General features: G+C 33.9%; 1 long non-coding RNA gene across 1 annotated transcript; it reads right to left on the bottom strand.

Annotated features, from left to right (window-relative positions):
* Positions 1-7206: 7206 nt before the first annotated feature.
* LOC129533297 (uncharacterized) lies at positions 7207-8864 on the bottom strand. The gene is made up of 3 exons (XR_008679434.2): positions 8765-8864; positions 7615-7679; positions 7207-7415 (listed from the first exon to the last, which is right to left on the bottom strand). It is a non-coding gene; the product is annotated as an uncharacterized lncRNA (long non-coding RNA).
* Between the last annotated feature and the right edge of the window lie 4068 nt (positions 8865-12932).

Raw genomic sequence — 12932 nt, 5'->3', positions numbered from 1 at the left:
TCCAACTACAGAAAATATAATTGACCAGAGGTCCCAGCAGCAGTGTTCAGAAATCTTTAGTTGGATTTACAATTGGGCCACCTCAGGACATTACTTGTTTTTAATATTTTTAAAAAGTATACAGCAGGAATGTATACTAATTATAACTGTATAGCTCAGTGAATAATCACAAAGTGAACACACTCATCTTACTGATAGCATAGTCAAATGCCCCAGCCTCTGCACAATCCCAATATCCTCTCTCCTCTCAAAGTTAACCATTTAACTTCTAACACCACAGAGTGACTCTTTTAGTGTCTTTGAATATCATATAAATGGAATATAGCATTATATTCTGTTTGGTTATGCTGGCTGCATTAATAGTGTTCTTTCTATTCTCTTGAAGAGTTTAAGATACTTTTTTTTTACTTCCTTAAATGTAGAGAAGTAAGTGGAGAAGACATCTGGTTCGCAGTAGGATGAAGTTCCAAGTATCCAGGAAGCTTGCTTGATCAAGTAGATCAAGTATCTTTTGTTTCCTTTCTTCTTTTCCCTGTTTCATTTCCTCATTCTCCAAAGAGCCTTTTCTGGGATCATCATTTAAATTAACTCTTTGCACTCGAGATCTTGACTCAGAGTCAGTTTTTATGGGAAAACACACCAAAGCAATTTTAGTGGATGTTGTTGCTTCTACCTTCAGATGTTCTTGCATTCCTTCCCCTGGTTCTTTGCCTTCCTCCTCTAACTATTATATGGTTTTTTGTTTCCATGACTACACCTGTTTTTCTCCTCAGGGACCTTACTTGGGCTATTAAACATGTTTTTATGGAAGTGTCTTAATAAATCACTTACATAGAAATCTCTCACTGCTTACTTTGAAGCCTAAGAGAGCAATCTTCTCCATATTTCCCCTACTCAACCATCTCTTCCACTATTTATTATAACTATTATTTGTATGTTTTTAACCAAGTATTCAGAGTTATATAATTTCTCTGATAGCATAGAAAAATAATAATCTATACAATTTTTTTCAGAATGAATTTTTTTGGTTATTTTCCATCTTGATATGGGCCATTCAATCTTTACTTTTGTAGTATTTTTGCATAAAACTTAGTTTAATTCCTTTCTATTTAATATTCATTTTTAAAGAGAGCCCATTGTAGATTAATTTATCATATATAGGGTGGGAAAATAGCTAAGAAAATGAAATGGGGCAGTTAACCACTCCAGTTTACAAGTTTGTCTTAGAAAATGTCATTCCTGAATCAGGTAGTCATCTTTGAAATGCTTTTATGTGGCTTAACATTAGGATTTAAATAGTTGTCATCCAACTTGCAGAAATGTTCTGTAGGCAAGACATTCTCTTTTTTCGTATGTTTTCATGTCTATGGTCAAAACCTGCAAAACTGATTTATTTTCCTCTTTCCATGTTTCTTGCCTTTCAAAGAGTATATGATTTTTTTCTTAACTGAGATCAATATTTTTTAAAATAATTAAATATGAGAATAACATTACCTCTACTTATTTATTTATGATGGAGTCTCGCTCTCTTGCCAGGCTGGAGTGCAGTGGTGAGATCTTGGCTCACTGCAATCTCTGCCTCTTAGGTTCAAGTGATTCTCCTGCCTCAGTCTCCCGAGTAGTTGGGACTACACGTGTGTGCCACCACACCCAGCTAATTTTTGTATTTTTGGAGATGGGGTTTCACCATGTTGGCCAGTATGGTCTCCATCTCTTGACCTCATGATCCGCCCACCTCGGCCTCCCAAAGTGCTGAGATTACAGGCATGAGCCACCATGCCCGGCCCATTACCTCTATTTAAAGAATAATTTAAATTCTGTTTAATCCTACGTAAATGCCAAGTTTAGAATCATAAAGTAACTCCTAGTGTTCCCCATTTTTCATATTCTCTGATTTATCTAAAATTTTAAAATGAAATCTTACTTTGGTCATCAGCTAAAACTGGATTATCATTCTTTGTTTTAAAAAAATAATAGGATAATTTTTAGGTCTCTGTGTTTATGATTTCTAAAATTCAACTTTATAAAAATATGTTAGTGTAGCAACAGCTAAGTTAGAGCTTCGAAGTTTCTCTACTTTTATGAAGTTACAGTTTAAAAGTTAAAAAAATGTTTTTTTAAGGAAATTTTATGAGAAGCTCAAGATTTAGATAATTACAAATTTCTAGGTGTTTGAGAAAAAAATGTAATTTCCACTAACCTACTTAAACACACTCTATGGAAGTTTATTCAAATGCGAAATTCAGATAAATATACAAGGACATAGCTTGAGGTGACTTAGAATAATGACAATGAAATTATCATCATTAAACTCTGTAACACCTGAATTAATAGCAAAGCAGTGATAGTTCTAAGATAGTCTATTTAATTCTAAATGCCACTTTTTAAACTGCCTACTTCGATAAGACTTCTTTCGAACAATAGAATATGTTTAAAGGAGCATAAGTAGTGGCTAGTCCAACCAATTGATATTACAAATGACAAATTGTAGCAGGAAAGGCCCAGTCTTGTTCACTGTCATACAATATATAATTTCCAGGGTTAAATTTAGAGTCCACATTTGGGATTACATACACAGCTTTTTTCTTTTATTACAAACTTAGGTTTATTTAGAAGTCTTGCTATGTTGTTCCTGATTATTCACTCTAAAAAAATTGTAGGATTGAATTTTGGATAAAAATGTATGTAAAGCTAATGAATAAGCATTTTTGGACATTTTAAATGTACACAGGAATTTCTGAGAAAAAAATACTGATAATAATTTAAATCAGTTATTTTTTGGAATAACTATATGACTTAGGCTAGGAAATCTGACATGAGGAAATAATAAATAAGTGACCTTAGCTTCTGCCTATAATTTATCAGATTTCAATCAACCTCTTCTCATTATTTTGAGGAGAAGTATAATCAGGTTAAAGAAAAAAAAAAAAAACTATGGTGTCAACAATTATGTTAACATCCAGTACTAGATTTTGGGTTCTGTATTCATATCTGATGTTAAGGATAGACAATTATATGCATCTGTCATAGCATCTGTTGTAAAAAGTTATTTGCCAAATTCCAAATTATTTGCAAGAAGGCAATAAGGAAATTCCAATTTACGTAAATAATTATGCATACGTTGTTCCTGAAGTATAATACTAGAATGTGAAGAAAGAGAAAAAATGTTTTTTTTGTTTGTTTGTTTGTTTGTTTTTGCGTCTCACTCTGTTGGCTAGGCTGGAGTGCAGTGGCATGACCTGGGCTCACTGCAACCTTCGTCCCCCTGAGCTCAAGCAGTTCTTCTGACTCAGCCTCCTGAGTAGCTGGGATTACAGGCACACACAACGCCCGGCTAATTTTTGTATTTTTGGTAGAGACGGGGTTTTACCATGTTGGCTAGGCTGGTCTTGAACTCTTGACCTCAGTTAATCCACCCTCCTTAGCCTCCCAAAGTGCTGGGATTACAGGTGTGAGCCACTGCGCCCCACCAAAAAAAGTGTTTTTTAAAAAGCAAATTACACAATGGGAATACCATTCCAAGCTTTCAGTTGTTTTAGCATAAGAATTAGCAGAAGAAAAAAAAGGTATGAAATTTTGTTGTTGTTATGTTGTTGTTTTAATGCCCATTGAGGGCTCCTGAAGCAAATTCAGGCCTCAGATAGGCTGGGCATTAGCAATGGCTTAGCATTTCATCCAATTATACTTCCCAAAGGTGATCTCAGTTGAAGCATAACTTTCTCAGATTTTGTTCTCAATTTGAACCTAAGAAAATGGCATAATATTTTAAGGAAAAAGATCTTATATCTGTCATGTATATATAATAGTGAGAATCTAATTAAGATCTTGCTATCAAATAGTAACAAGAATAAAAATATATTATCACTTTTTTTAACTTTTTACTCTTACTTGAGACATTTAAGAAAAAATTAGACTTGTTTTTTATGTGGGGAAGTGGTGGGTAGTTGGAAAATGAATTTAAAAAAAATAAGAAAAAACTACATTACTCTGGATGACAAAGGGACAGGAGTGGCCAGAGGGGTTTTTAATGCAATGATACATGTGAATGTTTTTAGTCACTTTAAATTATGTCCAGCATCAGAAAGAAATGGCAAAAGCTATTGACTACCAAGCTTGTCAATTTTGGGCCACCAGAAACAATATTTCTGAATTCTCTAAGAATTCTTAAGGAGAAAGAATTGGTTGCATCTAGTCAGTGTTGAAATGCTGTTTACTGTTTTAACACTATAACAAACAGTATTTTAAAAAGCTACATTTCAACAGATGTCAAATTCTTGCTCCCATTATAAGAATAAGCCTATTTTGAAGTCCAATTATAGATATTGTTGGAGAACTTCTGGGTGCTGCCTAATTCCGAGCCTTGACATTCTTCCTGTCTCTGAAAGGTTACTAAATCCTACATACAGATCCAGCTCTGCTTCCTTCTTAAAATCACTTTCAACCTCAGCCAGAGGGATTTTCAAAGCTGCTGCCTAACCTAGTAATACTCTGAATCATGTTGCTCTGGACTGCAAGTCAGTCTTCATCATGTGGTTTGTTTCTTCAAACACGGTTTCTGTCTTTTTCTCTGAAGACTCTTTGCTAATTTGTTATAGTAACAGGCTTACTAACTTGCTCTGAATACCCAAGTCTCTGTGTTAGTAACCCATGTTAAATCCCATTTCTTTAGGATTCAGTTCCTGTTTTGCTTGGTTTTTCAGTGTTTTTTTTTCTCAGAACACATTTGTGGCTGGGATGTAGCTATTCTAATAGTATTCCAGAGCATAAGGATTTCAGTGTGCCTCAGGGCTGGAAGTATGGAGAAGTCCCATGCTTGGAACTTCAGAATGCCCACACCCTACTTCATTTATTACAAATTTACTTAATTCATTATATATGTTAGGAACTATTCTAGAAAATACATTCATTCAAAATAGTTGCATTTTTAAATTCTGTAGTTTCACTATTTAAAAATATTTTCAAAATCATTGTGAGAGTATAAAATGCTAATATTTCAAATTAATAAGAAAAGGAGCAGAGATTTTTGTGATTTATGCAGTTTCACACAGCAAATAATGACATCATTTATGAGTTATTCATATGTGCCTAACATTGTACTGGGTACTTTAGATGTGATCATTCTTTTCATCTTCTCAATGAATGAATTGGGTTAGTACAATTATCATTCCCATTATAAATATGAGGAAAAGCAGCACGTCTATTAGGTGATGTATCCAGGCTTTGCATTCTGGAATTTGCCTCCACCTCCTTCAGAAGTCTTTTACCGTTGTGTTAGAAACTCTGACTCCTGATTCAGAGACATTTTTATGGTCACCAACTCTTCCTACCTACTCTAATTATTGTTTTGCATTAGAAATATTCCCAAAGTTTATTTCTCAAAAATTAAATTATTCATTAAATTATTTACATATCCTTGCTTGAGTAAATATTTATGGCCTAAATGTCACTATCAACAGAGACTCATTGTTTCTTCTTAAATCATTCTGCAAATGATTGTACAAATCTTCTGCAACTTAAGAGACTTCAATCTTCATGCATAATTTTGTTAGAGACGAATTATAGCTGAATTTAATAAAACATTTTTGACATGTTAGGTTATTAAATCTTACTTGGAAATGCTTAAATTGATTTTCACATGATCCCTATTTCATAGACTAGAGGAGATTGAATGGTATTGAAGTACATATATATGTATAAATACATATAGTATTGATTTCTCTTTATTGGATTCCATCAAAATATATTTAACAAGAATTTTTGTAAAGTAAATTAAGTTTCCAAATGAATTCCATCGTAAAATTAGAGACACAATCTTTTGGAATAATGTTTCCAAAAGAGCAAGTGAAAAACAGTTATTTCAAAAAGTAATTTTTATTAGAGACATTTCATGGCATAATCACAGCTACTGGAGATGTATTAGTACCCATCGAGACATGTGTAACAAAAGACTCTGAGCTTCCAGAACATGCCTTTCTTTTCCTTCTGTCTATGTTCAATTTAGTAGAGCCTGGAACCAATAGATGTCAGTTAATCCACTATAGAAGATATGCTTTACTGATAATATCATAAAATTATGTCTGAGATAAAGGTAAATATTAGTAGATAAATATATGTAGAGGAGATAAAAAGGTTTAGTGTCCAAGTGTTTGCTGAAAATGGTAAAGGAAACATTTTAGTTTATATCTTCAAATACACATACACATTTTAATAGTTCACTTATCTCTAGTGTTAAAGGGAAAGAAGCTATTAACACATGCGGATTTTTGAGATATTTAAAATGTAATTTATAGAACTATGCAATAAACCCAGATAAGAATGACAGTAACAGGATTGAGAGTTAATATAGCTCTAGTTTATTAAATTAAGATTACATCCATTTTATTTTGTGCATTCACAGGATTACATTTTATAGAAATATTTAGAGATAAGAGCTCATCAAAGTGATAATGTTTGGAGTGAGATCTGAAAACCATTCACACTTCAAGAATCACTAAAAAAGGAGAAAGTACTGATATCTGTTTTCAAATAAGTGAATGCCCATCACATAAAACAAACAAACAAAAAAGGCAATAAAAGTTGACCAAGTCCTAAGAGTTGAAAGTATAGTAGATATTCGGTCAGTTTAAGAAGCAATTTTCTAATGATTATAATTGCTCCTAAATGAATCCTTGTGTTACAAGTTTGTTTAACCAGAGGATAGAAAACATATTTTTTATTACAGACCATTTTCCTTCAGAGAAACTCCATACCACTTTTTAGTAAGTTTTGTTTTCAAGTAGGGATATATATATTGGAGAAAATTTAGAAAGCACTAAAGTTTAAATAATATGTAAATTTAACATAAGTTCCAGGACACAAATAATAAAGAAATCTTTACTTATACCCAGAGTTGAAGATGATGGTGTTTGAAATAGCTCAAAATGCTAAAGAAAACTTAGTAGGTTGGAGAAGATTCCTGGAGACTTGATGTATAAGGAAGGGATAAATATACCAAAAATAGCTGAGAGAGTGTGCAAGGCAGAAGAAGCAGAATAAGTAAAGATATGAGAGATAAACACATGTAGAATTGAGGGAGTGCATGGTATGAGGAAGATCAAAATGTGAGACAAATACAAACTTTGAAGAGTTTGTTTCCTGGCTAAAGTACACACCTATGGATGGTTTTTGATACTCAACCAATGGCAATTAAAAAGGCCTTACCTGGCAAGCCGGATGAGAAAAGCTGCCCTCTCCACATATGACTTGGGGCATAGCCAGTGTGTCGCAGTCTCTGAGGTGAGTTGCAGTCAAGGTTTCAGGTTGGGCCTGGCACAGTGACTCACACCTGTAGTCACAGCACTTTGGGAGATTGAGATGGGAGGATCACTTGAAGCCAGGAGTTTGAGACCAGCCTAAGTAACATAGTGAGATCCTGGCTGCAAAAACAAATAAATATATAAAAATTAGCCATGTGCTGTGGCACAGGACCTCCCAGCTACTCAGGAAGTACTGAATAACTATAGGCAATTATAACACAATAGTATTTGTGTATCTAAAAGTATTCAAACCTAGAAAAGGTACAGTAAAAATACAATATAAAAGATAAATAATGGTACACAGGTATAGAGCACTCACCATGAATGGAGCTTGCAGGACTGGAAGTTGTTCTGGGTGAGTCAGTGAGTGAAGAATTTGGAGGCCTAAGACATTACAGTACACTACTGTAGGCTTTATCCATTCTTATTCTTTATTATTCTTAGGCTTCACTTTATTTTTTAAAAATATTCTTTCTTCAGTAATAAATTAATCTTATTTACTATACCATTTTTACTTTATAAACTTTTAAATTTGTTTAACTTTTCTGATTCATTTGTAGTAACACATCTTAAAACACAAACATATTGTACTGTGGTCCAAAAGTATTCTTTCTTTACATTCTTATTTTATAATTTTTTTCTGTCTTTAAAGTTTATTTTTGTTTTTACTTTTTAAACTTTTTGTTAAAAATGAAGACACAAACACAAACATTAACTTAGGCCTACACAGTGTCAGGATCACCAATATCACTGTCTTCCACCCTCCATATCTTGACCCACTGGAGGGTCTTCAGGAGCAGTAACTGATGTGGAGCTGTCATCTCCTATGATAACAACACCTTCTTCTGGAATACCCGTGAAAGATCAGCCTGAGGCTGTTTTACAGTAACTTTTTTTTTTTCTAAGTAGAAGTACAACTCTAAAAACAATAATTAAAATCATAGTATAGTAAATACATAAGCCAATAACCTAGTCATTTATTATCATTATCAGGTATCATAATTGTGTGTATTATATTTTCATATGACTCACAGTAGGTTTGTTTATACCAGCATCACCACAAACATGAGTAATGTGTTGTGCTAAAATTTTATGACAGCCAGAATGTCATTAGGTGACAGGAATTTTTAAGGTTTATTATAATAAGACCACCATCATATACGTGGTCTGTCGTTTACCAAAATGTCATTATGTGGTGTGTGACTGTACTATCACATCACAGTCAATATTGAAATCTTGACTGTTACTTTCATTTTGCCTTGTTATCTTGATTGCCTACTGTGACACCTGGCAGCTCAGCTCTCTCCAGCTGAGCTTGTCAGCTCCTGACAAAAGGAAGAAACTTGTGACAGTAAATTTTAAGTGTCAGGTGGACTGGATTACAGGATATCCAGATAGTTGATAAAGCATTATTTCTGAGTATGCCTATGAGGGTGTCAGTGGCCTGAATAAGGAAGATCTGCCCTCACCCAATGGGAGCAGGTATCATCCAATCAGCTGAGCGCCTGGATACAATAAAAAGGCAGAGACAATGTGAAATAGTTTGCTCTCTGTCTCCCGGAGCTGGGATACCATTTTTCTCTGCCCTTGGATATTAGAACTCAATGTTCTCCAGACTTCGGATTCTGGAACTTGCACCAGCAATCTGTCAGGTTCTCAGGCCTCTGACCTCATACTGAGAGTTACTCTGTAAGCTCCCTTGGTTCTGATGCCTTTGGACTTTGATTAATAGTTACACCACCAGTTTCACTGCAAGTTTCTCCAGCTTGCAGATGGCCTATTGTGGAACTTTTCAGCCTTTATAATCATCAGATGAGTCAATTCACCTAATAAATCTTCTATCTATCATCTATCTATCTATTCATCTATTGTTTCTGTCTGTCTCTGGGGAACTCTGATTAATACAGAACTGATAAATCAGAATCTAGAAAGTGTGGAGTTCCGATTGAAAATAATCCTGTGAGTAATAATGGGTGTCAATACTCTAGGCTCAGGCAGAAGTTATGGGAATGCCAGATGGATTTATTAGCTGTCTAGGAGGCAGATTCTGTATAATTTGTCCACTGATGATGTGAGGGCATGTTAAGTCATGAAGAATCATCAAGATTGACGTTTTGATTTATTTCTTGGGAGATTTGGTGGCTTTTGTTTTTCACTCACATACTAAGTAGAATCAGAGATGAATGCGAGAGAGGGGAGAAAGACAGAGAGAGATAGGATGGGGGAAAGAGAAATAGGCTAGCTATTTAGAATAATCAGGGAGATTTTAGAAGTAATTTTGATATCTATGGTAATTAAATCATGGCAGTGTTTAATTCAAGGAAAAATGTGTAGAAAGAAAAGAGAAACAAGAAAATAATTCTGGACATATCAATATTTGAGGCCGTGGCCTAAAGTGTACAGCTGGTGAAGTACACTAAAGATGAAGTGGTAGAAGGAACATTTATTGATTAATTTTTGCCTCACGTAGTTTTAGTCTCACCATATAAGTCTTTCCAGTTCCCCAAGTTCTTTCCTACTTCAGGGTCTGTGAAAAAGTTTATTTCTCTACTTAGAGAATTCTTACTTCCTGTGTCTCCCTACATCTGCTCTGCTATCTGCTATTCACTTACTGGCTTGAATTTAAAAATTTCTTCCTCCCTAAGATGAGTAGAAAAAAATCAGGAGGGTGGAACTAGACAAGCTGTGTTCAAATACCAGCTGTCTCACCTAATAACTCCATGAATTGGAAATCTCTTAACCTCTCTGCACTTCAGCCTCCTCATATGTAAAATACATAATGAGGATTAAATACTGACAGCATACAGAACAGTGCTGGTCCAGAGCAAGTGCTCAATCAACATTAGCAATTGTTATGTTACTGTGTTGCTCTCTTAGCGTCCTGTCCCTTTTCTACAGGAGCTCTGAAAGCTTGTAAGAAGGATCCTGTCTTCTCACTTCTGTGTCTCCAGAGTTTGGCACAGAGTGGGCACTTAGTAAATGTGGCCCTCTGAGTATTTTTTTTTTTTAGTTTACACTTGTGTAGGAATCTTCATCATCACTGAAAATGTCAAATGCCCAAAGAATATAGCCCATGAATCTGGTTATACCTGGTTTTATCTGATTAACTCCTTCACTCAAAAAGGACTATAACACATATCTCCAAGCTCAATTATTTTTCTAATGGTTTCCAAGCCCAGAATTTCCCTTTTATTATACTGCAACATTTCTTCTGATTCATTGGCAGTACTTTCTCCTTTTAGTATAATTTAGCTGAATCTCCTACTGTTCTAGATTGTTGATGTATATTACATCCTCTGGTTTAAGGAATATTTTTTAACAGTGGCTTCTAACTCTTAATTTAATTTCTTCAGAGGCAAATCTTACTTTTATTTTTTCTGGAGTGCACTTAATTCTGTTGCATTTATGTATGTAAGTATGTATTTATGTAGTTTGCTAGTTCTCATCTTATTTTTTCTTATTAGTTCTCAGATGTATTGTTATTATAACCTACATTATCCCTGTCTTTTTCTCTTCTTTTAGAGAGACAATATTCTCTTGCATCTCACTTAGGATTATTATGCAGATATTGCATAAGTATTTTTTTGTCTTTTTTAATTGAGTAAGTCACATATAAAATACAAATTTTTCTCACTTGATGTAGGGTTACTTCCTTTCTTTTTTCCTTTTTCCTTCCTTCTTTTTCGTTTTGTCTATTTTTTCTTGATTGAAGATTGAGTTATCCAAGCCTACATGACAAATCGTGACTTACCTTTATATTTGTTTAAAGATTTCACATATGCCACCATTTTTTGCCACTAAGTCTTAAACTCAGAAAACACTCTGAGACACTTGGATAATTTCTAGATAAAGCTGTTGCTCAATGAATGCCACTTTTAAAATTCAAAATATATTCTAATTACTGCAGTAGGCCAAAGGAATAATAAGTGTGGGGCCAGAGGCACTTTCTATGGAGTGTTGACTAAGAGAACAAGAATGAAATTGAAAGACGGGGAAGCTATCAGTGAAAATACACTGTTCTTGGGCCCAAAACTAACTGGATATATGGATGCAAGCAAAACCTTTGGCCAAGGTAACTTTCTGCCTTTCCTCACACACTCTAGAGATTTGTAGCTCTCTCACAGGCCATTTATCTTCTCAATAATTGTTTCCTTTATGGTGCTATCTCCCCAGCCATATATCTTGATGATGGCAGACAGGTCCAAGTAACCTGATAAATTACAAACAGCAGTCTAGTCAATGAATGGCCTAGACCCCAAAATTTATTTTACCATGCCTGCAATAAAATGACTGATAAATACAAATAAGGAAGCCTAAAACTGTCTTATGACACAAGAGGCAGGTACCAGTTGAGGTATATAATCTGCTGGATGAGAACCAAAACTACATGGTTCACAGGATAGGCGATCACAAATTGGGGGAAAAAAGACAAATCAAATATATATTTTGTAAATAAAAATCATCATATGTATATTTGTTTACATAATGTGAAGACATAACTTAATGACAACACACATTGATTAACCTCAAATGTAGGATTTCATGACCAATAATGCACTAAAATTTTAAAATTAAAAATAAAACCTCTGATCAAATGTATAAATTAACTCCATAAAACAATAAAACAAAGAGCAGAATTAGTCACTAAACAACTATGCAATTTAGCATGTCAGCTAAATGGAGATGTGGGGAATAAACAATGAGCCTGCAACTGAGAACTTTATTTTTATTTTATTATTTTCCTGCATGGCTTCTATAACTCTGTTAATTTTTATCACCCTCAAGTCTAGGGCTAATTCACTTCGCCTGAATAACCCCAATTTATTACATATTTAGAACCTGGAAAGGAAGACTATTTTCTTTCTTACAAAATAATGCCATTTAATTGTATCTGGGAACTATCACTGTAAAGCTGCCTGGAAAAGTCTGAACATATGCTGGCCTTCTATTCAAGCATCACTAAGTAGAGTGATCAGTCATAGACTCAGTTCACTTTTGTTCTCCTAACCCAGTTTATATTATTAACTGTCCCACATATCAGTACTAATTCTCTATGCATCACAAGTCTACAGTGGCCACATTTAATGGCTCAGATTGGAAGGACTTAAATTTCATTTAATGTGCATTTATTAAAAATACCAGGCTTTGCTCAGGGGTATATGGGTACCATAATAACACTCTTTTGATATTAGGACTTTTCTAATTCTTGATTGACAAATTATATAGTTCAATGATGCCTTATTCCTTATCCTATTGATAACCATGTAAGATGTGGCCCTCAAGGGATCAGTAATAATAACACTATCTTATTCAGAAAAAAAAATGGCAATTTGACAAACAATATATACATTTCATAGAAATTTCAGAATTTAGATCTACATGACTATATAGATTATCTTAATCTGAGTCAAAATATAATAAAAATCCTAGTATCTGCCACTATAAAATAAGTTAACATAAGATAAGGAGTCCATAGGGCTAGAAAATAAATCCAAAAAAGAACATCCACTATTTTAAATTTAGTAAATATTTACTGAACATCTAATATGAGATCACTTAATGATATCTTCTAAGTACTGAATAGTAGTTTTAAACATTTACTGACTTCATAGATGTTATATTCAATAGTTCATAAGT

Source organism: Gorilla gorilla, chromosome 3, assembly GCF_029281585.2.
Source record: "Gorilla gorilla gorilla isolate KB3781 chromosome 3, NHGRI_mGorGor1-v2.1_pri, whole genome shotgun sequence".
Taxonomy (NCBI): domain Eukaryota; kingdom Metazoa; phylum Chordata; class Mammalia; order Primates; family Hominidae; genus Gorilla; species Gorilla gorilla.
Note: the sequence above shows the minus strand (reverse complement) of the source record. Positions and strands in the feature narration are given on the sequence as shown.